Source organism: Dendrobates tinctorius, unplaced genomic scaffold (genome assembly GCF_039654945.1).
Source record: "Dendrobates tinctorius isolate UK_male_01 unplaced genomic scaffold, ASM3965494v1 ptg000004l, whole genome shotgun sequence".
NCBI classification, from domain to species: Eukaryota; Metazoa; Chordata; class Amphibia; order Anura; family Dendrobatidae; genus Dendrobates; species Dendrobates tinctorius.
This window is the reverse complement of record NW_027361672.1, coordinates 14,357,389-14,381,752: the sequence shown is the minus strand read 5'-3', so window position 1 is coordinate 14,381,752 and position 24,364 is coordinate 14,357,389. Positions and strand designations below refer to the sequence as shown.

The 24,364-nt window shown below is 42.4% G+C and overlaps 1 protein-coding gene across 12 annotated transcripts in view; it reads left to right on the top strand.

Moving 5' to 3' along the window:
- Nucleotides 1–24,364, top strand: part of KCNG2 (potassium voltage-gated channel modifier subfamily G member 2) — a 393,620-nt gene that overhangs the window by 77,471 nt on the left and 291,785 nt on the right. For 3 of the 12 annotated variants that reach the window (XR_012230508.1, XR_012230510.1, XR_012230507.1), the window contains exon 2: nt 13,178–13,358. The exons of 2 other annotated variants lie outside the window; for them this stretch is intronic. The gene's annotated coding sequence lies outside the window, so the exon portion shown is untranslated. Of the gene's footprint in view, nt 1–13,177; nt 13,359–15,824; nt 15,945–20,050; nt 20,988–24,364 lie in introns of those variants that run through there. 7 more of the 12 variants (XR_012230506.1, XR_012230504.1, XR_012230513.1 and 4 more) reach the window with 5 other exon arrangements.

Sequence of the window (24,364 nt, the reverse complement as noted above, 5' to 3'; positions counted from 1 at the left end):
AACCAGCTGACGGTGCTGGAATCTAGATGGGTAGCAGACGCTGCAAGAGCAAATGGAACTAGCGAGAACCAGCTGACGGTGCTGGAACCCGGAGGGGCAGCAGAAGGAACACGAGCCAATGGCACTACCGAGGACCAGCTGACGGTGCTGGAACCCGGTTACTAAGCAGGAGGTACCTGTGCTAGAAAGCACTGCCAAGAACCAGCAGACGTTGCTGGAACTCGGATACCGAGAAGGAGGCACCTCAGCCAAAGGCACTGCCGAGAACCAGCTGACGGTGCTGGAACCCGGATGGGTAGCAGAAGGTACCCATGAAAAACAAAGTTGCAAGGCCGCGAGCCAGCCGCAGTTACCGAAACCCACAGTCCTTACAGGGGGTGCTTGTCCTATTGGCACTACGGAACCAGCCTTTATTACCAGAACCCGCAGCCCACATAGGAAGCACCTAAACTGCAGGCACTGTAGACTCACTCTGAAGGCATCAAAACAATGAATTAACACATGTGGAATTATATAATTAACAAAAAAGTATGAAACAATTAAAAATGTCTTATATTCTAGGTTCTTCAAAGTAGCCACCTTTTGCTAGTAGTGGGAATGTGGACAGAGCAGGAGACCTTGCCGGACACACATCAGGGGATCAGCTGACGTTACAGAACCCCAGTAACACAGGAACAAGTGTTGATTGTGCAGATGCAACTTTTGAGCAGCAACTGGTGGTGTTGGAGGCCAGTGGAAATACTAGAGACAGGGTGGAGCCAGAGGCCTAGTTGGAGCAAGTTTGAAATCAGTAGTAGTTTGAATGTGGAGGCAGCAGTAGACATTGCCGTTCACACAGCAGGGGAGCAGCTGGCGTTACTGAACCCCACTTACACAGGAGCTAGAGTTTGTCTCTGTGCAGACGGCACTTCTGAGCAACAACTGGCTGTGTTGAAGCCCAGGGATTACAGTTCAGGTGGTAGAAACATGAACACAACAGTAGACCTGGATACTGTTGCCAACCAATTTATTCTGGAAGAGGACTGGCAAATTCTGGCGAGATCCAGGCCTTGTTCATTTTCAGAAAAGTAAGCCGGTCAACGTTATCAGAGGATAGTCGCGTGCGACGGTCTGTTAGTACACCACCTGCGGCACTAAAGACGCACTCCGATAATACACTGGCAGCAGGGCATGCCAGCACCTCCAATGCATACTGGCTAAGCTCTGGCCATGTATCCAGCTTAGAGACCCAAAACTTGAAGGGGGAAGAGCCGTCTGGGAGTACACTGACAGGGCAAGACATGTAGTCTGTCACCATCTGACGGAAACTTTGCCTCCTGCTGACTGGAGCAGTCTGTGATGGTGTAGACATTTGTGGCGGGCACACAAAACTTTGCCACATTTGGGCCATACTGGTCTTGCCTTGTGCTGAGGTGCTGCCTCTGCTCCCTCTTTGTGCAGAGCTTCCTCCACTGCCTCGATGCACAGAGCTGCTTTGTAAAGCACTAGCAGCACTGCTCTCGGGTCAAATGGAGAACATGATGGACGGCACCAGTGTCTCTTGGTACTCCCGCATTTTACGCTCCCGGTTCAACGGTGTTATGAGGCTTTGTAAGTTGTCCCGGTAGCGAGGATCTAGGAGGGTGTACACCCAATAATCAGCCGTGTTGAGAATGTGGGTGATGCGGCGGTCATTTCTCAGGCACTGCAGCATGAAATCAACCATGTGCTGCAGACTCCCAACTGCCCAAGAAACGCTGTCACCTGCTTGAGGCATCATCTCTGCCTCCTCTGCATCACCCCACCCTCGCTGTACATACTGACTAGAGCATTGTGTACCTCCCTCCTCTGGAGAGATGTCTTCCTCCATTGACTCCTCACAAAGTGTCCCCTGCCTAGGCCTTTGTGAGGAACCACGTAGCGCAGACTGTCCAGAAGCAGATGGCATTTGTGACTCCTCATCCTCCACCTCTTCCAAAACCTCCTCCCTTAGTGCTTGCAGTGTTTTTTGAAGCAGGCAGATAAGGGGGACAGTCATGCTGACTAGTGCATCATCTGCACTCGCCATCTGCGTGGAATCATTGAAGGCATGCAAAACGAGGCAGGTGTCCTTCATAGGGGCCCACTCAGTGGTGCTGAAGTGTGACCGGCGCATAGTGCGACTTGTTTGCGACTGATGCAGCTGGTACTCCATGACTGCTGCCTGCTGCTCACACAACTGCTCCAACATATGTAACGTTGAATTCCACCTGGGTAGGTCACATATGATGCAATGTTCCGGAAGGTGGGATCGGAGCTGCAGAGCTGCAATGCGCGATCTTGCCATGCTGGAACGCCGCCAGTGAGCGCACTTTATGCGGACCTTGTGCAGCAGTGCATCAAGATCCGGATAGTCCCTCAGAAAGCTCTGCACGACCAAGTTGAGCACATGTGCCAGACATGGGATGTGAGTGAGTTTGCCTAGGCCCAGAGCTGCCACCAGATTTCGCCCATTGTCACACACTACCAAGCCTGGCTGGAGATTCGCTGGCACAAACCACACGTCGCTCTCCTGCTTGATGGCATTCCAGAGCTCCTGCTCTGTGTGGCTTCGATTCCCCAAAGAAATTAATTTGAATACGGCCTGTTGACGCTTGGCCACGGCTGTGCTCATATCAGTCGTAACAGGCTCCTGCAGCGCCGATTCTGAGGAACTGGAGTCTGAGGAGGAGTCAGTGTGTACAGACTGGATTCCTGCAATCTTTGGAGTTTGCAGAACACATACAACGCCACTCTCAAGATCTGTACCCGGCTCCAAAACATTGACCCAATGGGCAGTGAGGGAAAGGTATCTGTTATGATTGAGTCACCGTAGGAGGCAAAAACAGAAATGCTAGCTAAGTCCAGAAAACCAGAGAAGTTGGCAGCTATCGGATTGCAGACCCCTGAACCTATCAACACAACTAGCAGTAGCCGTGGGGGGTTCCTACGATGCCCTAGACCCCTCGATCACAGCCGGAGAATTAAATAGGCCTAAAGAAAGAAAGGGGAAATCTAAACTGCCCCAGAGCAGACCCCAAAGAAATAGGCAGCCCCCAACATATAATGACGGTGAAGCAAGATAAAAATACTAACACAGACAGTAAGATAGACTGAGCAAAGAGGGGCCCAAGCTAACTAAATAGAAAAGGACAGGAAGGCTGCTGTCTGCAATCCGTGAAAAACCCTATGAAAATAAGAGCCAACAGACTGACAGTGAAAAAGGCCCTGAAGACGCTAGGCTTCAAAAAAGCTATGTCAGTACTCAGGAATATACTGAAGACAGAGCTACAGGCAAAAGGAGATTCAGCTCACCCCCGAAGGGAATGGCAGAATACTGAAAAGCAAGGAAAACAAAAAACAAAACAAAAAGCTAACAGGCAAAACAGAAACTTAGCTTTAGAGGAGCAGGAATCAGACTGGTGTCCTAGAAGTCCACAGAGAAATCACCCGCAGGGCAGAAGGGCATCGGCAGCCTTATATCCAGTCCGTGACTCCACTCAGCCAGTCATCCTCATTAGACTCAGGTGCCTGATAATCAGGCTCATTACCTTCCTTCACCAGAATAGGGAGTTCACCAGACCCCAGTGACGAAGGGGAAAATGAACTCACAACAGGTATCGTCCCTGTCCATGGGTACTGGTCCACGCATCGGTGGTCAGATGGACCTTGCTACTGACGGCATTTAGTAGCGCATGTTTAATTTTTGCCTCCACATGCTTTTGCAGGGCAGGTATGGCTTGCCTGCTGAAATAAAAGCGGCTGGGCACGGTGTATTGTGGGACTGCCAATGCCATCAAGTTCCGGAAGGTGTCAGGCTCCACCAGCCTGAATGAGAGCATTTCAAGGGCCAGTAACTTTGCAATGCCAGCATTCAGAGCCTGTGCTCGGGGATGGTTTGCCGAGTATGGCCGCCTTTTTTTGCATGCCTGTTCTACCGATGGCTGTAGAGTGGCCTGGGAGTGTGAGGATGAACGGGAACGTGGTGCTGTGGGTGGAATGTCACTGGGTCTCTGGACAACAGTGCCAGAGGTTCTTCCATGGCAATCCTGTGAGGAAGCCGAACCAGCTGTGTGTGAGCTGGAAGAAGAGGCTACAACACGAGCTGAAGAGGTGGTAGGTGGTGCTGTAGGTTGGCCTACATCTTCAGTGTGTCTTTGTAACTCCACCACGTGCTTGGTCCGCACATGTTTCCACATATTTGTGGTATTGAGGTTGCTGACATTTTTCCCTCTTTTGACTTTCTGATGACACAGCTTGCATTTGACAAAGCAAATGTCATCTGCAACTGTGACAAAAAAGGACCACGCACTGCAAGTCTTGGGAGCGCCCGTTTTGGCTTTTGGAAGAGGAATGCTCCTAACGGGTGCCGAAGTGGAGGCTACAGGCAACCTAGTCTGCCCCCTCCCTCTCCCTCCTGTTTTGGCCATTCGGGGAATCTCTTACTCAGAGCTGCTCCCACCACCTTCCTGTTCCTCACGCCATGATGGGTCAAGGACCTCATCATCTACACTCCCCTCTTCAAACACCTGCTTCTCCTGGGTAGTCTCGCCAGCACCGTACGCACCAGAAAGTGGCACCTGAGTCTCATCATCATCTGATGCGTACTGAGGTGTGCTGACCATAGGCACCGGCCCACCCGCCTCTTCAGATTCAGAGGGACAAAGCAGTTGCGCATCACTGCATACTCCCTCTTCTTCACATTCTTGAATGCTGCTTGGCTGGCCCCCTCTTTCCAAGCCAACAGATTCAGAGAACAGAAGTAGAGACTGTGATGGCTCCTGTGCAGGGCTCTCTGACTGCCTGGGCAATTTGGCAGGTGGCGAAGAGACAGATGGTTGCTCTTCAGTGCTTTGGCCCTGAGAGGATGTGGAAGTCATTGAAGTCAATGCGTTAGCTGCCATCCATCCGACAACGGCTTCAATTTGTTCGTCACGCAGCAGTGGGGTACAGCGAGGTCCTACAAAGTTGCGCATAAAGGACTGTTGCCTGGTAAAACTAGAGGATGCTGACTCACTGGTGCCCACAGCAGGCACAGAATCCCCACGTCCTCTCCCTGCTGAATCCCCACGTCCTCTCCCTGCTGCAACTCCACAACCACGTGCCTACTCCCTGCCTTCTTCATCTTGGTAGTCTGATAAAGATAGGCAGAAAAGTAGAAAGGGGGGGCTTAGTGTGCTTATTCCTGAACAGCTGCTAACAGGTATAAGAAACACTAATTTTATAAAGTGTGTGAACTACACTTTAATATGAGCTAATGTGGCCTACACAACTGTCAAGTGGAGTGTTTTGTGAACTTTATTTTGTTTTTTGTTTTTCAAAAAAACAAAGGATGTGACAAAAGATTTGAAAGCGATAGTATCACTTTTTGAAGCTATTACAATGCAGGAAGGTAACCTACAATGCAAAAGATGAGACTCCAAAAAATAGGCTAATACTAATCTGGCTGCGCCTGCAGGGCACAAGCCAGCAAAAAGGCTCCTCTATCTACTCCTATATAGTGTTTGCAACTAACCAATGTAGATGGATACGGATGGATGCACACTAATAGGAGAATTAATGAAAAATGAGCTGCAATAAAATAAAAATATGTATGAGGCAGTGACGCACGCTGAGCAGCCTACAACCAGATGTGGCTGCAGCACACACTACAGCGTGAGCTGCACTCACACAGAGACCTCTCAGACAGCCGTGAACAGTGCAGAGAATTGGGCACTAGCACTGAAAGGCTGCAGAAAGGCTCCGCTGTCTACTCCTATAGTGTTTGCAACCAACGTATATGGATACGGATGGATGCACACTAATAGGAGAATTAAAAATGAGCAGCAATAAAAGAAAAATATGTATGAGGCAGTGACACGCTGAGCGGCCTTCAAGCAGACGTGCCTGCAGGACAAACTACAGCGTGAGCTGCACTCACACAGACCTTGCAGACAGCTGTGAACAGCGCTGCTGCAAGGCAAAAGAAAGCTACGCTTATTGAGAATGTAGCCTGGGTAAAGCACAATATTGTTTGGAAAATCGCTATCTCTAACTGTCCCTCAGAGTCTTGAACATCAGCCTGTCCCTAACTGAATTCACAGCAGAGTGAACCCTAAATGGCAGAGGCTTTTATAGTGCATCATGACATCATTTCAACAGCCAATCACAGCCATGCCATTAACATGCCTACATGCCTAACAGGATGTGCCCACACTTCAGAGGATTGTCATTGGCTGAATCAAATCAAACTGGCTCATAGCATTATGGGAACTTCCGATTCCTGTATTCGATATCCTAAAAGTATCGGAATTCCGATACCGCGAATATCGGCCAATACTAGTGGTATCGGAATGCTCAACACTAATGACAACATATCACAGGGGTGAAGTAGGGAAGAGAAGATCTGTGTCCCTCAGGTTTCCTGAATAATTGCTGATGTACACTGTTTGCTATGTAATGGTGTAAATGTTTTCAGCCGTTGCTAAATTAACAAAAACTCCTGTATATAAGTAACAATACTCAGTATCTAAACTTCTTTGGTGGCTGCTATTATCATTACAGAGGGGCATCTCTTTGTCTTCTTTGGTGTTTTTAAAGCAAACTTGTCAGCAGGATTTTGCTAAGTAAACTACAGACACTGTCAGGTTGCCGCTGGTTCTTGTATAGTACGTGTTTAGTTTTTAGTTAATGAGATGCTCGGGGGTGGGACTGTAGGGAGGGTCTTACCTTCCTGCTCTAGGCCAGAGAAACCAAGGAAAGACCTGCCACCGCAGAAATAATTGTTTTTAAAATTGGTCAAAAATACCTGAATTTTGACAGAGGGGCAGGTCTTTCCCCCTCTGACAGATGCCTTGCATCCATCAGTCATTTCTTTCTTCAGTATTTGGCGCCGCCTCCTCAGCTTCTTTTGAAAACATGGTGACTGCGCTGTACTATATCTTCTTGGGCATGCGCAGTTAGCGCTGCCCGTGCTCTCACATCACATTCCGGCCTTCCTATCGCGCAGCCAGAGATCCCGCCCCGCAGTCGCTTATGACTTATTCACACTGCGGGGCTGGGAATCTTGGGCATGCGCAGTAGTTCTCTGCGTCTCTCATGCCCAAGATTCCCAGCCCCGCAGTGTGAACAAATCATAAGCGACTGCGGGGTGGGATCTCTGGCCGCGAGATAGGAAGGCCGGGATGTGATGTGAGAGCACGGGCAGCAATAACTGCGCATGCCCAAGAAGATATAGTACAGCGCAAGCGCCACGATTTCAAAAGAAGCTGAGGAGATGGCACCAAATACTGAAGAAAGAAATGACTGATGGATGCGAGGTGTCAGAGGGGGAAAGACCTGCCCCTCTGTCAAAATTCAGGCATTTTTTGACCAATTTTAAAAACAAATTATTTCTGCGGTGGAAGGGATGCTAAGTAAAAGAGCCACATTGACAGAAAGAAGCATTAGTGCTGCATAAGGTGGCTCTTTTACTTAAAAACGCCTGGTGGGGTGACAGGTTCCCTTTAACATCAGGAATTTATTGAAATTTCATTGAATCCATTCTTCCCTCTATCCGTGAATCGTTCCAAGTGCCATTGGCTGCAACACAACTCTGAACCATGATTGATCCTCCACCCCCATGCTTAATTGCTTAATGGTTGGCAAGATGTTCTTTTCCTGAAATGCTGTGCCCTTTTTTCTCCACACATTCCTTTGATCATTGTGGCCAAAGAGTTCTATTTTAAACTCCTCAGTCCACAGGAATTTTTTCCAAACTGCATCAAGCTTATTTAGATGTTCTTTTGCGTACTTCTGATGCTGAATTTTATGGCGAGAACGCAGGAGAAGCTTTCTTCTGATGACTCTTCCATGAAGGTCAGATTTGTGCAGGTTTCTCTGTACAATAGAAGAATGCACCTCAACTCCAGCATCTGTTAAATTGATAAATCTTCCTGAAGGTCTTTTGCGACAGTCAAGCAGAAGTTCTGATTTACCTCTCTAGCAATCCTATAAGCAGCTCTCAATGAAATTTTTCTTGGCTTTCCAGATTTCATTTTCAAAGTGCTAGGCAGCTGCTTAGAAGAATTCATGGCTTCTGGGGTTTTTTTTACACAAGCTTAGAGGAGCCTGGGTTTTTATAAAGCTGGGAAATTTGCATCACCTAGTTATCTAAGTACACAAGTCTCCAAGGGTGCCTGTGATGAGTGGTTCAGGTCCTTTTGGGAGATCTGAGGTTAGAAAATCACTACATATTGTGAATCGCAGATCTCCCATTTAGCCTTTTGTGTTTCTATATTAAATGGATTTTGTTTCCTTTGGTGCTGAAGAGATTAACGACCCTTTCTATACTGGTTAGAAACTTGCCACTCTATCTCACAACTGTTCCTGACCTGGTCATTTCCTCTCCCTATAAAATCTGACCAGACCTTTAATTCCTGACCAGTGAAAGTTTGAATTCCTAGCTCTTTGGAGTCGCTGTGCTGAGTTGGAGATCATCGTTGTCGCATGCTGTTTTGGGGTGTATGCTTTCCTCATGTCCAAATCCTATTTGGTTTGTACTTTCCTATCCTTCCCTATATACCGCTCTACCGTTTGGTGAGTGTTTTGTATGTTCGTTGCTTTTTGTTATCCCTGTTTGTCTAGCGTGTTTATACACTAGCATTTCTGTCCCAGGCCTGCTGGGGAGGGGACAGTTTAGGGTATTACAGGAGAATAATAAGGCTGGTGGCCCAAACCTCCTCACCTTTTAGAGGTACCTTTGGGAACAGGGATAGTTAGGGTCTCAGCCCTAAAGACAGTGCAGGGCCCCTTTCTCTATTTACATATAGTCACAGTGTGACAGTGCCCAAACTTTTGTAACGGCTCATTTTCTTTTTTTTTGCAATTTTAATTATTATAAAAATGACTGCATATAGATTTTTTTTTTTTGCCTGAAATACAAAGGAAATGTGTCATCTTTAACTTTAGGTCTTTTAGAGATCATTTCATCTTCATCTTTGCTTAACTGCTTACAATAACAGAAATTTTGACCAGGGGTGCCCAAACGTTTACATTCCACTGTATCTACCATCCAGGACTGACTATTTCTCCTGTTTTCTTACACTAGACACTGCTGTTTCATCTCTGCTGTTTCTCCCCTGCTGCCTAATTTTCCTTCTACATCCTTAAATGGACTATAACTTCAGTGACATGCAAGTGTTAACGCACCCCTGACCTGGTGCTAGAAGCTTCTGACTGTGTAACTTGAGGTAGGCAGCTCAACAGTCAGGTGAAATAAGGAGGGAGAAAGCAGAGAGTGCAGGGCCGTGACAAGATCAACGTGTAAGCAAACGGAACCTATCCATGGTTCTTCTATGAAGTCTGCCCCCTGGAAATGGCCTGTAGAGGGCCTTCTGCTCCTACCTCACCAACAGAAAGGTCTATGCAGCTGTTTATTTGTGTATGTAGATGTTGGAAGATTGGCATGCCACCGGTCAAGGTTTGAGGTCCTGGTGGAGCGGGGTGTCTAATCGCTAGACCAAGGCAAGAGAAATTCGCCACACACTTTTATTTTAGACCCAGCAGAATTAGGCACGTAGACATTTAATTCTTAGAGACATTATGAAAAATACCCTGCAAGGGTCGAAATGTCCAGTTTACTTCTGTCACACATCTTCTAGCACCTTTTTGATATTTTGCACATGTCTGCCTTTGCTGATAGTAAAAAGCTTTGCATAACCTGAAAGAGTGTGCAGTCAATTTCTCTTGCTTATGTGGGTATTTATACATATAGTGAGTCTGTTGTATGTGTGATTATGCTTACCTTCCCACCATCAAAGATTCAGCCTGATTTGAGTGGGCATTCCTGGTTGGGCAGGGCTTTGTCTCGACATCCACTCGCATTACTCTGTAGTTCCTGCTCCTCGGGGTGCCATCTCTGCTTTGCACACGCTTACATTAATTAAATAAACAATTCTCTATTGGGATTTGATCTCCCCCGGAATTTTGTTTCTCCATGTAATCCCAGACTGGATGATGTTGAGATCTAGGCTCTGTGGGACCATATGATCTCTTACATGATTCCTTTTTTTCATTACGCTGAGGAAAGTTCTTAGGCCAAATGCACACATGCAGTATTGGGGGAATTTTTTACCCCAGTATTTGTAAGTCAAAACCAGGAGTGGAACGGTCAGAGGAAAAGCATAATAGAAACATTTGCACCCCTCCTGCATTTATCACCCACTCCGGGTTTTGGTTTTCAAATACTGGGGTAAAAAATTCACCAAATACTGAATGTGTGCATGTGGCCTTAATGGCATTGTCTCTATGCCTAGGGCTGTTGCCCGGCTGTTCAATAAATTTGGAGCCAGTCAGATGCCTTGCTGATGGTATTGCATGATTGATAAGTATCTACATGTATTTCTTAACATTGAGAACACCATAAATCCAGACCAAATCTATAACTCCCATTTGCTGAACCCTCCAACATTCTTCCATGTTCGTGCAGGTATTCATTAGTCTGCTACTCTCCAGGCATTTGGGGACAAACTGTCTAAAGTTACATCCAGGTTTTTCACATTTTAACTCATCAGTCCAGAGTACTTGGTGCCATTTTTCTGCATCCCAATTTTTGTGCATTTCTTGTGCATAGTTAAGTCACTTGGTCTTGTTTCTATTATTTCTATGGAGAAGGAATTGTTTTTTTATCACTATTTCCATGTAGACCACTTCTGGCCAAACTAAGTAGATGGGTGTAGCTGGTTCCACTGGCTGTTGCCAGATCTGAGCTGATGACACTTCTAGACATTTTTTGATTTTTGATGGGAAGTAACAAGATATGTCTGTCATCTGCTTCACTAAGTTTATTTTACCCGCAACTGTGTACGGTCCTCAACATTGCCCATTTCTTGGTATCCTCAATTGTTGTGAATTCTCTTCTGAGTCGGGGCTCCCTCTGGTGGTTACTGTGGGTAGTGGCGCTGGCTGGATTGACAGAGGTCTGCCACCTGACGATGATGATTGGAGATTTGGGGTTACTGATTGGGAGTATTTAAGTGAGCAGGCTTCCCTCAGTTGTTGCTGGTGATTAGTTCTTCCTGTGCAAGGAGGTCTGCTGTCTCCTGCCTGATCCTGCATTTTTCAGCTAAGTTGTTCATTTGCTAATCCTTTGCTTCTGATCTGGTTTTGCCTCTTTCTGCTTTGCGGGTTCAGCGTGCTCCCTGCTGGGGCTGTGCTGGACCCCGCGCCATATGTTACAGCTTGTGTCAAGGGGTTCAGTCCCTTGTTAAATATTAGTCTCTTTTGCTTTGCTGCCAGTTTACACCAGAATGCTGATATAGTGGGGGAGAGGTCGTGAGACCTCAGTGTTTTTTGTACATCAGACGTGTTGGATTTTTTTAGGGTTTTTGCGTGATTGCAGACAGTGTCTTTCCTTTCCTATCTAGAAAGTTTTGGCCCCCTCATTTGCTCAGTCTATTTTCTGCCTGTGTTTGTCCCTCATCTGGTCTCACCAACAGTATATGTTTGGGGGCTATCTATTTCTCTGGGGTTCTGCTCCGGGGCTGTTTAGATTTCACCTTTCTTGTTTTAGGCCTAATTAATTCTCCGGCTGTGTCGAGGCGTCTAGGGCATCGTAGGTACGCTCCACGGCTACTGTTGGTTGTGTTGTTAGGATTAGGGGTCTGCAATTCGCTAAGTGGCCAACCTTTCTGGTTTCCTGGTGGCCTAGCCTATTCCTGCCATCCTCTTTGGTGACCTGTTCATAACACTCAATGCTAAGAAATACAGGCAGATATGTTTTCATCATGCAATGCCATCAAGGAGATATCATTGAGGCTAAAGTAAAATTTTAGTGAAAAAATCCCAAGTTTTTAGTTTTTGCTGCCCAATCTTGCAAAATTCTGTGATATTGTTTGTATGTGTTTAAAAATGCTCACCACACCCTTGAATGAATTTTTATGGGGTTTATTTTGCCAAATAAGGTCACTTTTGGGTGTTTCTTATTTTTTGGCACTTCAAGGGCAAATGCACTGTGTCCAAAAGCAACATGGCATTCACAATCTATTCCAGCCAAATTTCCCTTTAAAGCCGTTTTTGACATATGGGCTATCATCACATTTGGGACTAATTATAGGGTCCACTTTATCTTATTATCCATCGTGAAAATTAAAAATTTTGGGCTAAAACAACATTTTAGCAGGAAAAAAAAGTAGTTTTTGTTTTCACATCCACATTTTAAAAAGTTCTGTAAAACTTGAGTACAAAACGCTCAACAAACCCCTAATTTTTTGTTGGGTCTAGTTATCTAGATGTCACTTCTAGGTATCAATTCTGGAGTTTTTCTGGTAAAAGGGACCCTCACGGTCCCTTCAAAACTAAATAGGTCTTTAAAAAATTGGATTTGCAAATTTTCTTGAAAAAAAAAAATGAAAAATTGTTGCTAAATTGCAAGTCTTAACACCGTAATGAAATAAAAGGATGTTTGAAAAATGATGCTGCCATATGGGAAATGTTATTTATAAATCATGTTGTGTGGTATCACTATCTGATGTAACAATATAAGCATTGAAAGTATGACCATTGCAAATTTTTTAAAATTTTTATCACAATTCAGGTATTTTCACAAAAACCAGAAAAAATAATTGACATAAAATTAGCTTTAACATAACTAGTCTCAGAATCACCGGGATATATTGAAGCATCCCAGAGTTATTACTGCATAAAGTGACACTGGTCAGATTTCCAAAATGGGGATTGGTCATTAAGGGGCTTGTCATGGCATCTGAGTTAATGGGGCTTGGCCATGTCATCCGAGTTCAGTCTGATATTTCACACACTTGTAACCCTGTATTGGTGCGTGTGGTCCAATTGGATGCACTCACAGCATGCTGCAATTATTTTCTCTTCCCGAATTGGCATGAGAAAATATTTGCTGATCTACACTGCCCCATAGTATAATATCGGGCCGAGTGCTATGCAGTAAAACATTGGTTAGCACTGGGCACTGTTGTACCCTCGTGTGAGCGAATCCTAAATATGATGCAAGGAAAATTGGGAAACTTGCTCTCAGCCACATCTGTCTCCACAATCTTTTTGCTCTGTCCATACTCAGACTTAATCCTTTAAAAAAAAAAATGTCATTCATAATGACTCATACGATGCAATATAACAAAGTTTAGTTTTTATTCTTTTCCTTTTATCACACAGTTAATCATTTTGTATTTTATTGTCTCTGTTGTAGCATTGACTGGCAGCTGCGATATGGAGAAAAATAGTTTGCGATCTTGTTTGGTTTACATTTTTAAGGAAGCTGTCATATCCTCAGACAGTGACATTTAGTGGGATAAATTAAATAATGCATACTGTCGTACACAATTGTCCCGGACCAAGCCCCAATTTAAAATATGACCTTCCATCACAAGGTAAGATCATGTTCTGACTGATGAAAATGTTACAAAAATCATGTTTGTTTCCTCCCAGGACTCTTACTGACTTGAGTCAGCAGAACATGCTTTGAATATACTGTATGTCCTTGGGGAGTGTCTATGAACGCACTGGTTTTCTTAGCTGCCAAGGAAAATTTGTGCAACTCCTACCTGTTTCTGACACTTCTATTGACGAAAACATTGTGAGCAGAGCCAGTTAGTAGAACTAGCTTGTGTACTACATTTTATTAACCTCAGAGCACAGAACTTTACTCTTGCATCCATATTTTAATGTTTTGCTGTTGAACTTTCTAAGGCCTCCTTCACACGTCCATGTTTAAACATGTGCGTGAAAAAACTGTACCGTTTCAATCAGTGTTTTCCATCAGTGTGTCATCCAAGTGTCCATTTTTACCATCAGTGGGGTCATCAGTGTTTTTTCTGGTATAGATAAAGAAAGAATTAAATTATAAAGCTTCTCCTATACTTTTCAGTGTTAAACACGTAAAGCACACGGATGCCATTTGTGTTCTGCACGTGTTTTTCACGAATTCATAGACTTGTATTGGCCCTTGTCATCCGTGCTGCCAAAAAAAAAAACGGAGCAGCATAGGGTATAATGGATACATGTAGTGAAAAAAACAGATAGCACACGTACTGAGAACACACACGTGAAGGAGGCTTACTATATGTGTTAGAAAAATCAGCTAGAGTTTTGATGAAGATTACTGATATAGATTTATCCTGGATTACTTTTGCACAATAAATACAACTGTTTGAAAAAAAATCATTTACTTAGTGTCACACATTGAGAGAGAAATAAAGTTTATACATTTTTTTTTAATTACTTTTTATTACATTTTGTTTTGGGTGGAATGTACAAACGAAACAACAATTCTGGAATCTATATTTTTTATAACCCTGTTCACTATTCAGTTTAACTGACATATTAGCTTTATTCTGCCGGTCGATAACCAATCTATGTAGATTTTGTTTATAAGTCTCACTCAAAAAAACTATAATTTGTTTTTTTATTTGGAGGATGGTGTAGAGGGTTCACAATATTCCAAGACTGATACAGCAATTTATTTTTTTATTTATTATATATACTTTTTTATTATGTAGTCAGAGATGTAAGAAGGCTTATTTTTGTGGGACGAGGTGTAGTTTCACTGGTGCCATTTTGGGGTACATATAACATTTTTTCTATTTTTTTGTGAGACTAGATTGCAAAATCAAGCAATTCTAGTTTATATAGATTCTTTATTTTCATGCGATGTGCTCCATGGGTCAATATGATTACAGTGATATCCAGTTTTATGGTAGGTGTTTTGTTTTTTTTTGTCTTTCATTTAGCTACTTTTGGACAAGAAAAGCACATTTTAATATAAAATTTATTTTTGTGCATCATCTGAGTCATTACTTTTTTGATTTTTATTTACTGAGCTGTAATACGGCATGTTTTTTGCTGTTCCATTTGGTACAATTTTTAAGTGAATAAAACTTTTTGATCATCACTTTTTTTTATAATTTTACTTTGTGAGGCTGGCTGAATAAAAAGGTAATTTTAGATTTTGTTTCTATTTCTTTTTTTGCAACATTCATTTAAATATGTATAATACATATATGTTTTAGTCCCTCTTTTACTGCCCTCTTTTACCAATCAGGCCCACTCGCCAGTGGGATCAGCACCCATAATAGCTCTGTGTGGGTGCTGGTGGGGAAACATAGGTACCGTAGTTGTTTTCCTCTGGCAGACTCCTCGTGTGCTGCTGTCACTCCCAGCAAATGAAGAGCTAAATTGTTAGGATCAGCTTTAAAGGTAGTCCTAGTAGTTGCATCAAAAGCCTGAAATGTGTAAATCAGTCAGGCTCTTGCAGCTGATCGCACCTTTACAGAGGCTGCACCGTGTGATCAGCATGACATACATATCTATCATAGAGGACAAAGTGACGTGTTGATATGAACGTCAAATAGCACTAAGGGTTTAAAGGGTTATCCCATAATAAAAATAGATCATGTAAAAGATCCTTTAAACCTGTTATTTTGCAGTAAATGATTCAACCCCCCAATGCAAATTAGATTTGTAAACAAATGTCCAACTTTATGCAGTTTATATTAAACCAAAGAAAAAAGAACAAAAATACCTCAACACAACTTATATAACAAGTAGTTTCTCTAAAGTCAACATAGGGGTTGAATAATTCTGCACTTTTATGTTATAAGCATCTTTAGTTCTTACTACAGCACTTTTGGATGTTATGACCTGCTGCAAATGAGATGCGTAGCCTAGCCAGACAGCATTATCTGACAGTGTTTCTAATTAATTTAAAGGGAACCTATCGCCTCATTTTTTGCATATAAGCTACGGCCACTGCCATTAGGGACTTGCCTACAGCATCTCGGCGCCTCTCTGACCTTTCCCGGCACCTGTGCACTAATAATTTGCTATGCCCTCAACAGGGCAGAGAATTGCTCCTGTGCAGGAGCCGCAACAGAAGCAAGGAAGAGGACGCCATCGCATGAAGATGGGAGGCACCGGACCCAGACCTGCGACACCCATCGGACCCAGACCGCCCCTGGGTGGGTATAATCTAACTTGGTTTTCTCATCTTTCAGGTTACATCGGGGGCTTATCTACAGCATTCCAGAATGCTGTAGATAAACTCCTAATGGCGGTGGCCACAGTTTACAGTATATGTGAAAAATTAGGTGATGGGTTCCCTTTAAGCCCTCTATTCTTTCGCAATGGTCTCAAGTTCAGTAGTAATCTTAGGTTTGCACATTGCAACTATCCCACAGATCAAATATTTTCTTTGAAATTAAAGTCAAGTGGCCACTTCAGAAACTTCCAGGTTTTCTTTTGGAACAAAACATTGTTGGACTCATTCTTAGTACCATTGTCCTGTTAGGAAGCTAAAGCTTGGACATCGCTTGACCCTCTAACAGAAATCATGATATAGGATTTCTTTATACTTGATTGGATTCACCTTGTCCATACGCTGCAAGTTTTAAGTGTCAGTAAAACAAAATCATCACAGAGCATCTGCCATACTTCACTGTAAGCAGTTTATTTCCAGTGTTTGCTTTAATTTTCCTCCTGTAGACTACTTCATATGCTCAAAAAGTGGTTTCAGCACGCCTCAAAACAAAATCCCCAAATTTCTGTGGCTGATTTTTATAATTATGAGCATATTAGAGCTGATGTTCTTGAACTTTTGGATTAATAGAGGTGTACGTTTTTGAGCATGGAGACCTTCAGCATTCAATAGGTGTTTAACTATGCAAATTCAAAGGGGATGAATAAGACTGGAATAGTCATTAAAAGTGGCATTTTAGGTTGTGTTTAAATTGATTACATACTTGTTATATTAGTTTTGTTGAGCTATTTAAATTGTGCTTATTTCTTTGGATTATTGCAAATAAAAGAAAGTTACTATATTTTGTTAATAAACGTAATTTCCCAAGAGGATTGAATAATTTTGATTGTAACTGCAGCGGAAAAGTGGGGCAAGCGCCCCTGAATTTCTCTCCTCCGACAAACAAAGAAGATTCCCTAGGGGGTACCTAGAGAATTGAAATTACAGAATAAAGTATTGGCTTTAATCCCTTTCCAACAATGTCAGTAATAATAGATCCCTGCACCCTAGGCATTATTGATATTTTTATCTCCATGCGATTGTTCTCGCACAGAGGCTGTGCGCACGCAGTCGACGTCGAATGTCAGCTGATTCTGATAGCAGACACCCAGCACTAAGTGCAAGAAGTGGTCTCACACCGCTTCCAGAACTTTAACCCCATAAATGCTGCGATCGAACGCGATCACAGCATTTTGGGAGCAGGCAGAGGGATGGCAGACCCTCTGCCCTTGGATCAGAGACCCCACAGTGTCATGCAGGGTCCCTATCTTTGCCATGGTGACACATGATGACATCCGGTTCACCAGAGCTAGAAAAGTTGCTAGATCATGTGCAATGCATGATCAGCAACTTTATGTGTCAGTGCAGAGCTGACAGTTTGCATAGCATAGGGATGCTACTGCATCCCCATGCTATACAAGCGATCAGTCTGCAAAAAACTATAGTCCCATAGTGGGACAAAGTAAAAAAATATTAAACATTTTCTTTTTAATTGATTTTTTTATTTTATTTTTTAAAAAATATTTTTACAAAAGATTATGTACCAATAAATAAATATTTGTATGGAAAAAGAAACCAAAATCATAAAAGTACACATTTGGTATCGCTGCATCCGGAATGATCTGACCTACAAAATGGTCTTACGAGTTAACCCCTTTAGTGAACACCATTAAAAAAATAAAATAAGGCAAACAGTGCTTTATCATACTGCTGAACAAAATGTGTAATAAACCGCGATTGAAAGGACGGATATAAATAAGCATAGTACTGCTGAAAACCTCATCTTATCCCGCAAAAAAACAAGCCGCAATACAAATCCATGTGCAGAAAAATAAGTTATAGCTCTCAGAATAAAGCAATTCAAAAATAATTTTTTCTGTAAAATAGTTTTTACTGTGGTAAAAGCGCCAAAACATAAAAAAAATATAAATGAGGTATCGCTGCAATAGTACTGACCCGAAGAAAAAAACTGAGTTATCAATATTACCACACACAGAATGACATAACCCCCCCAAAAAAAAATTGATGTTTTTTTGTTCACTCTTCCTCCCAAAAAATGTAATAGAAAGCAATCAAAAAATGTCATGTCTGACTATGGTAATAATAACGTCAACTCGTCCCGCAAAAAACAAGCCCTCACATGACAATGTGGGCCAAAATATGGAAAAATTATAGCTCTGAAAATATGGTGATGCGAAAAAATAGTTTTTGCAAAAAAAAAGCGTCTTTTAGTGTGTGACAGCAGCCAAACATAAAACCACAATATAAATCTGGTATCGCTGTAATCGGACCAACCCAAAGAATAAAGTCGCCTAATCACTAATGCCGCTCAAGGGATGGCGTAAAAAATACAAAAACAACAATTCTTCACATGCTGTTGATTTTATTTTTCATTCTGCCTCCCAAAGATCGCAGTAAGGCCTGGCCCACATTCATCCTGTGCTCTACGTTGGGACAAATCTCTGAAATATGTGATTCAGACGGAACCCTTGATTGAGGATTCCCTATGAGGCTGACGGAGGCACTGTGTACACCGTAGGACCTGTGATCTGGTGGGGTCCGTCATTTTAGGATTGGCATAAAAGTGCCATCGACTACAGTATTGTGCACTTCTGAAAAGGACACAGTTGAACAGAGGCCAGACGGAGTCCAGAGTAACTCTGCTGCCTCATAGTGAATGGATCCCTCGGGGGTTCATCTAAATCACATCACTCTGGAGATATAGATGGAAACCCCAAAGTAAGTGCTCAGCATAGAGCGCCGGATACATGTGATCCCAAACGTTATGTAAAATATTCCCAATAAAAGCTTCAGCTCAATCCACAAAAAAGCAATTCCCCACTCAGGTCAGTCATCTGTTAACAGAATTATATGGAGCTTCCATGTTACTGGTAGTACAAAGGCTCTGGAAAAGCTAAATAACTCCTTACCCTCCAAAAGAAATTCAGCAAATTCTCCTCATCCAAATCCAAATGCCCTCTCCCTTCTGAGCCCCACAGTGTACCTAAACTACATATAGTGTCCACATGTTTGTCATTTCTGAAGCTATAAGAGCCCTCATGTCTCCAGAAGCACAAGCTGGGCATAACGTACTGGTGATTGAATGTACTGCTCACTGCTGTGTACTGGTCGCTACAACGGCGGTTTGCAATTTTCACTCTGCAACGTTCATTGCTGCTTGCTTCTGAAAAATACCCGTGACGATTTCGACTCCATTACACCTGTAGATAAATTCCCAAAGGGGTATAATTTCCAAAATGGGGTCTTTTGAGGGGGAATTCTACTCTTCTAGAAATTAGAGGCTCTGTATATGGAGTCTGCAAACTGTTCTAGGAAAATCTGCACTCCAGGAGGCAAATAGGACTCTGTTCCTCCCAAGTCTCTCCGTATGGCTTAGTACTGTACAGCCACATATGGGGTATTGCCACGTTCAGTAGAAATTATGGGACATGTTATGGTGCCATTTTTACCCACTTCTTATGTGAAAATGTAAAATCTGGGGCTAAAACTAAATTTTTGTGGTAAAAATGTTATTTTTTTCTTCACTGCCCAATGGTATAAAATTCTGTGACACACCCATGGTGTCAAAATGATCACTGCACCCTTGAGTGGTGTAATTTGTAAAATGGGGTCACATATGGGGGGTTCTGCTGTTGTTACAACTTAGGGGCTCTCCCAGTGGGTCATGGCACCTGCAAACCATAACAGTAAAATCTGGCATTTCTTGCCTTTTGAGCTTTGCACTTTGCCTGAAAAATATTTCCTGATTACTTGTACGGTATTGCACACTCAGGAAAAAATGGACCTCAGTTTGCTGTAAAAAAAAAATCCTATTAATCCTTAGAAAAACAAAAAAAATGTTTCCAGTATTGTGCTGATGTAAAGTAGACATGTGGGAAATGTTATTTATTAACTATTTTGTGTAATATGACTCTGACTTAAGGGCATAAAAAATAAAAGTTTGAAAATTGCAAAATTTTCACCAAATTTCCATTTTTTCCACAAATAAGTGCAAGTCATATCGAAGAAATGTTACCACTGTCATAAAGTACAATATGTCACGAGAAAACAATCTCGGAATCACCAGGATCCATTGAAGCATTCCAGAGTTGTTATCTCATAAAGTTAAGAGTGGGCAGAATTGTAAAAATTGGCCCGGTTATGAAGGCAAAAGCAGGCTCTGGCACGAAAGAGTTAAACATATCACTCAAAGTAGAGGGAAATTTAAATTTTACCTGGAGTGTTTGACCAAACTTCTGACTAAACCTCCAATTTCATCAATCTTACTTAGCAAGATCAAAGGCAATAATCTCCCTGCAGCTGAGAGAAGGCAGCATCACTTTATGAGAAATAATAATCCTCTACATAAAGAGGTTAGAGTTATAAAGCATGGCACAAAGGGATTACATCAGCTATCGGCGGTTCACCTCTTCTAACAGGATTTTCAAATACAGCTTATTTATTGCATAATGAAAAGTTAAACAACTTTTGCAAAATACGTCATGAAAGTTTTTTTGTTTACAGTTAGCAAATGCTTGAATCCCCAAATTGTATACGGATTCTTTTTTCTTATTAATGCATATGACAACTATTCCTATTGAAAATTAGAATTCATTTTCTACTTCCGCGTAAAGTAAAGGGGATTTTGGTATAAAAAGCATAAATATATCACATTAGTAATTTTCCTGGTCTGTCAGGATTGCTACTTTATGTCTTATTAATACTTAAGATGCAGAAGCTGACAGGCGCCAGAAATCGAGTGAGCTGTTATATCTTACCGGTGATGATGGATTGGGGGCCTCTCAATTCGACGTGAATGCTTGTTAAATTTAAAAAAAGACAAGGTTCTTAAAGTTCAGCCATACCTTCTTCCTTAATTATCTTCCTTAGTATCAAGGTGAATTCTGTCAAAATTCTTCCAGATCCTAAGACTACAATATATGAAGAGACTTCAGATCCGTATGAACTACACACTGAATTTATTGAGGTTAGTAAAAAGGCACTTTTAAAAAATTATACTAATCAGACAAAAATTACAAAATGATCATAAATTTATCTAGCCATGCAAATTCATACAAGGCAACATCCACGTGTAATTTTCATGTTCTTGCCATTTGTGAGTGTTTCCTCTGGATGCTCCAGTGTTTTTCCATACTGACAGGTTAAATAGCTTTCTATGAAACTGTTCCTACTGTGTGTAAGTCTGAGCTAAGGAAATTATATTATGTGCCCCATTTGTCCCCCACTCGGACAGACAAAATTAGTGGCAATCTCTACAGCTCAGCTTGGTGGAATATTGTGTTGGAACTAAATAACCAATAGGAAAATATAATTCTACATACCGGTATGTTGTAAAGGGTAGGAATCAAAATAAACTTACCGTAATATAAATCTTTCCTGCTCCATGTCGTTATAGTTTATCAAGGGCCTCGTGTAGTTGGCACATCTTTTCTCACCACTACCAGCAATTTCACAGAGTGTGCAGATATTATATTATGTGCCTGAGCCTGGGTTTGGATGCTACTACCTGCAGCTCAATCCTAGACTAGAGTATCATTGACATCAGTTGCTCTTGTACGAAGCAGATATGCACAGGCACCTGTTACGACATATCTATAGGCACAGGCACAATATACAGGCATACCAAAAATATGCCTGTATATTGTAGGAAAAATTCAATACAACTTCCTTTATGTGATTAAAAAACAGTTGAAGGGGTTGATGAAACATAAGGCACCTGTCACCATAAAAAAATAGAATGGATGTAAGACTACAAGTAACTGCTTAAACAGTTCATTATTTGCAAAGTACTATTGACCATGTGAGATTAACTGACTTTTAATATGTAAAAACATGCACTGAGCCAGAAAGGTCTGCTGGGAGATCTCTACTCTGAAGCCTTTTTTTATCATTATAATGTTCTGAACTTCAGGCTGATGCTTTTATTTTTTTTTGTCAGTCACATCACTTGTTCTGTTGTGACACATAAATATTTACAACATTATCAAAAATCTGTTCTTCATCATTAAGTAGAAATGTAACGGTGCCATGCCATTGCTAGCATCAAACTGCACTTCGAAAACAATTGTCACAGTGTTGCCCAAGGCTCATCTTAATGTGTTGAAGACTTTAAGATAAGTCAACAAAAACCAGATACAAATTTTTATTGTACAAGTAGTATTAACTTTCACCCTCAAGCCTGTTTTCACCTTCCTGACTAGGCCAAATTTTACAATTGTGACCAGTGTCACTTTATGTGGTAATAACTCTGGGATGACTCAACGTATCCCAGTGATTCTGAGACTTTTTTTTTCATGACACATTGCATTTCATGTTAGTGGTAAATTTGTCAGTTTTTTTTGTTTTGTTTTTTTTGCGTTTATCGCTGAAAATATCAGAATTTTGGAGAAAATGATGAAAATGTAGCAATTTTTAAATTTTCAGTTATTATATCCCTAAACCAGTTAATCATGTTATAAAAAAAACATTTTTAAATAACATTTACCACATGTCTACTTTACATCAGCATCATCTTTGAAACATTTTTTTCTTTTTTTAGGGAGTTAGAAGAGTTAAAAGTGTGGCAGCAAGTTCTCATTTCTCTAACAAAATCTACAAAACAATTTTTTTTAAGAACCACATCATGTTTGAAGTGACTTTCAGAGGCCTGTATGAGAGAAAATACCTAAAAGTGACACCATTTTAAAATCTTCATGTGTCAGGAATTAAAGTAATGTGGATGAAAAAAAAAAAACATTTTAATTTTTCCCACTAAAATGTTCATTTGGCCCATTTTTTACAGTTTTGCACAGGTAACCGGAAAAAATGAACTGTACAATTTGTTGTGAAATTCCTCCTGAGTGTGCCGATACCCCGTATGTGGCCTATATGACAGAAAATACCAAAAAGTGACACCATTCTAAAAGCTGAACTCCTCAAGGTGCTTCACAGCAATTTTTGGAATGTGGAAGGAAAAAATGAACATTTAACATTTAGGCTATGTGCCCACGTTGCAGGAATGCTGCGGAATTGTCCGCAGCATTTTCGCAACTCCCTGCCGCGGGTAAAACGCACGCGGAATTCGCATGCGTTTTCCTGCAAAACACAAGCATTTTGCAAGCATTTTTAGCTTGCAGAATGCTAGCGCTTTTCCAAGCGATTTGAAGCATCGCTTGGAAAAGTGATTGACAGGCTGGTCACGCTTGTCAAGCATAATGCTTGACAAGTGTGACCAACTTTTTACTATTGATGCTGCCTATGCAACAACAATAGTAAAAGATAGAATGTTAAAAATAATAAAAAAAAAATAGGGATATACTTACCCTCTGTCGGCCCTTGGAGTCTTCCTGGTACTCAGTGGCGCTCCTCATTTTAGCAAAATAGGAAACACTGTTACAAGACTAACAATCACATACAACATCAAACCTACAGGATATAGGGGACACAAGGTCTGTATACCCCTCACATCGGCATATACTTCTTTCCACATATGTGACCGTAATCGTTGCTTTCTCCTGCCTTACAGGGGATTCACACAGCTGTTTAAAGACTGGTCAGAGAGCAGGGATAGTGAGGACATGCGCCCCAAACCCCCAACGCTCATGTGTGACCATTGACCCCAGCGATCTGGGGACTGGGGCCCTGGATGACATTGCTGAGCGGCAGACACTACACTGCCATCACTTGTATTATCTCTGCAGCAATCTCTCATCTCCAGTTTTGAAAAGGAAAAAGTCATGGTAAGTCATCCCCTTTAATTAGCTGCTCAGAGAGGTCACCGGCGCATAACAGGGGGCAGTACTGGGTCATGTGTCCTCACACCGCAGAGGTCACCGCTCCGTTCTCAGCCTTATACACTAAGCTGAGGCCTCCCTCCCCCCTCCATAACAGGAGATTTCCGCACTGTCAGCCTCCCCCTCACGCTCCTCGAGAGACGTCCTCTCCGAAGATCCTCTGGTTCTCCTGCACGTCAGCCTCCCCCCAGCTTCACGCTCCTCTTACTGGGGACTCGAGAGACGTCCTCTCCGAAGATTCTCCGGCTCTCCTGCATGAGGACCGGTCACCTCCAAATGACGTCACGGTATATTGCGCATGCGGAGTGTCAGGCTGTGGCTGTTGTCTAGGTAACAGGCGTACGGACGCGTCATGGTATCGGAGTAGGTCACATGCGGCAGGCGGAGCGTATAGCTCCACAATTCCTTGCGGTGTGTTCCGTGTTGCATTCTGGTCTTCTGGTAACTGTAGTTTGATAACTGCTGAACTGTTCGTTCCAGGTGTGTACGGCAGAGGCGGACGGTCACCGCGTAGTCTGCTGTATCCCAGATAGTGTGAGTGGGCCCCCCCGTTTCGCCAGGGCCCCGGCAC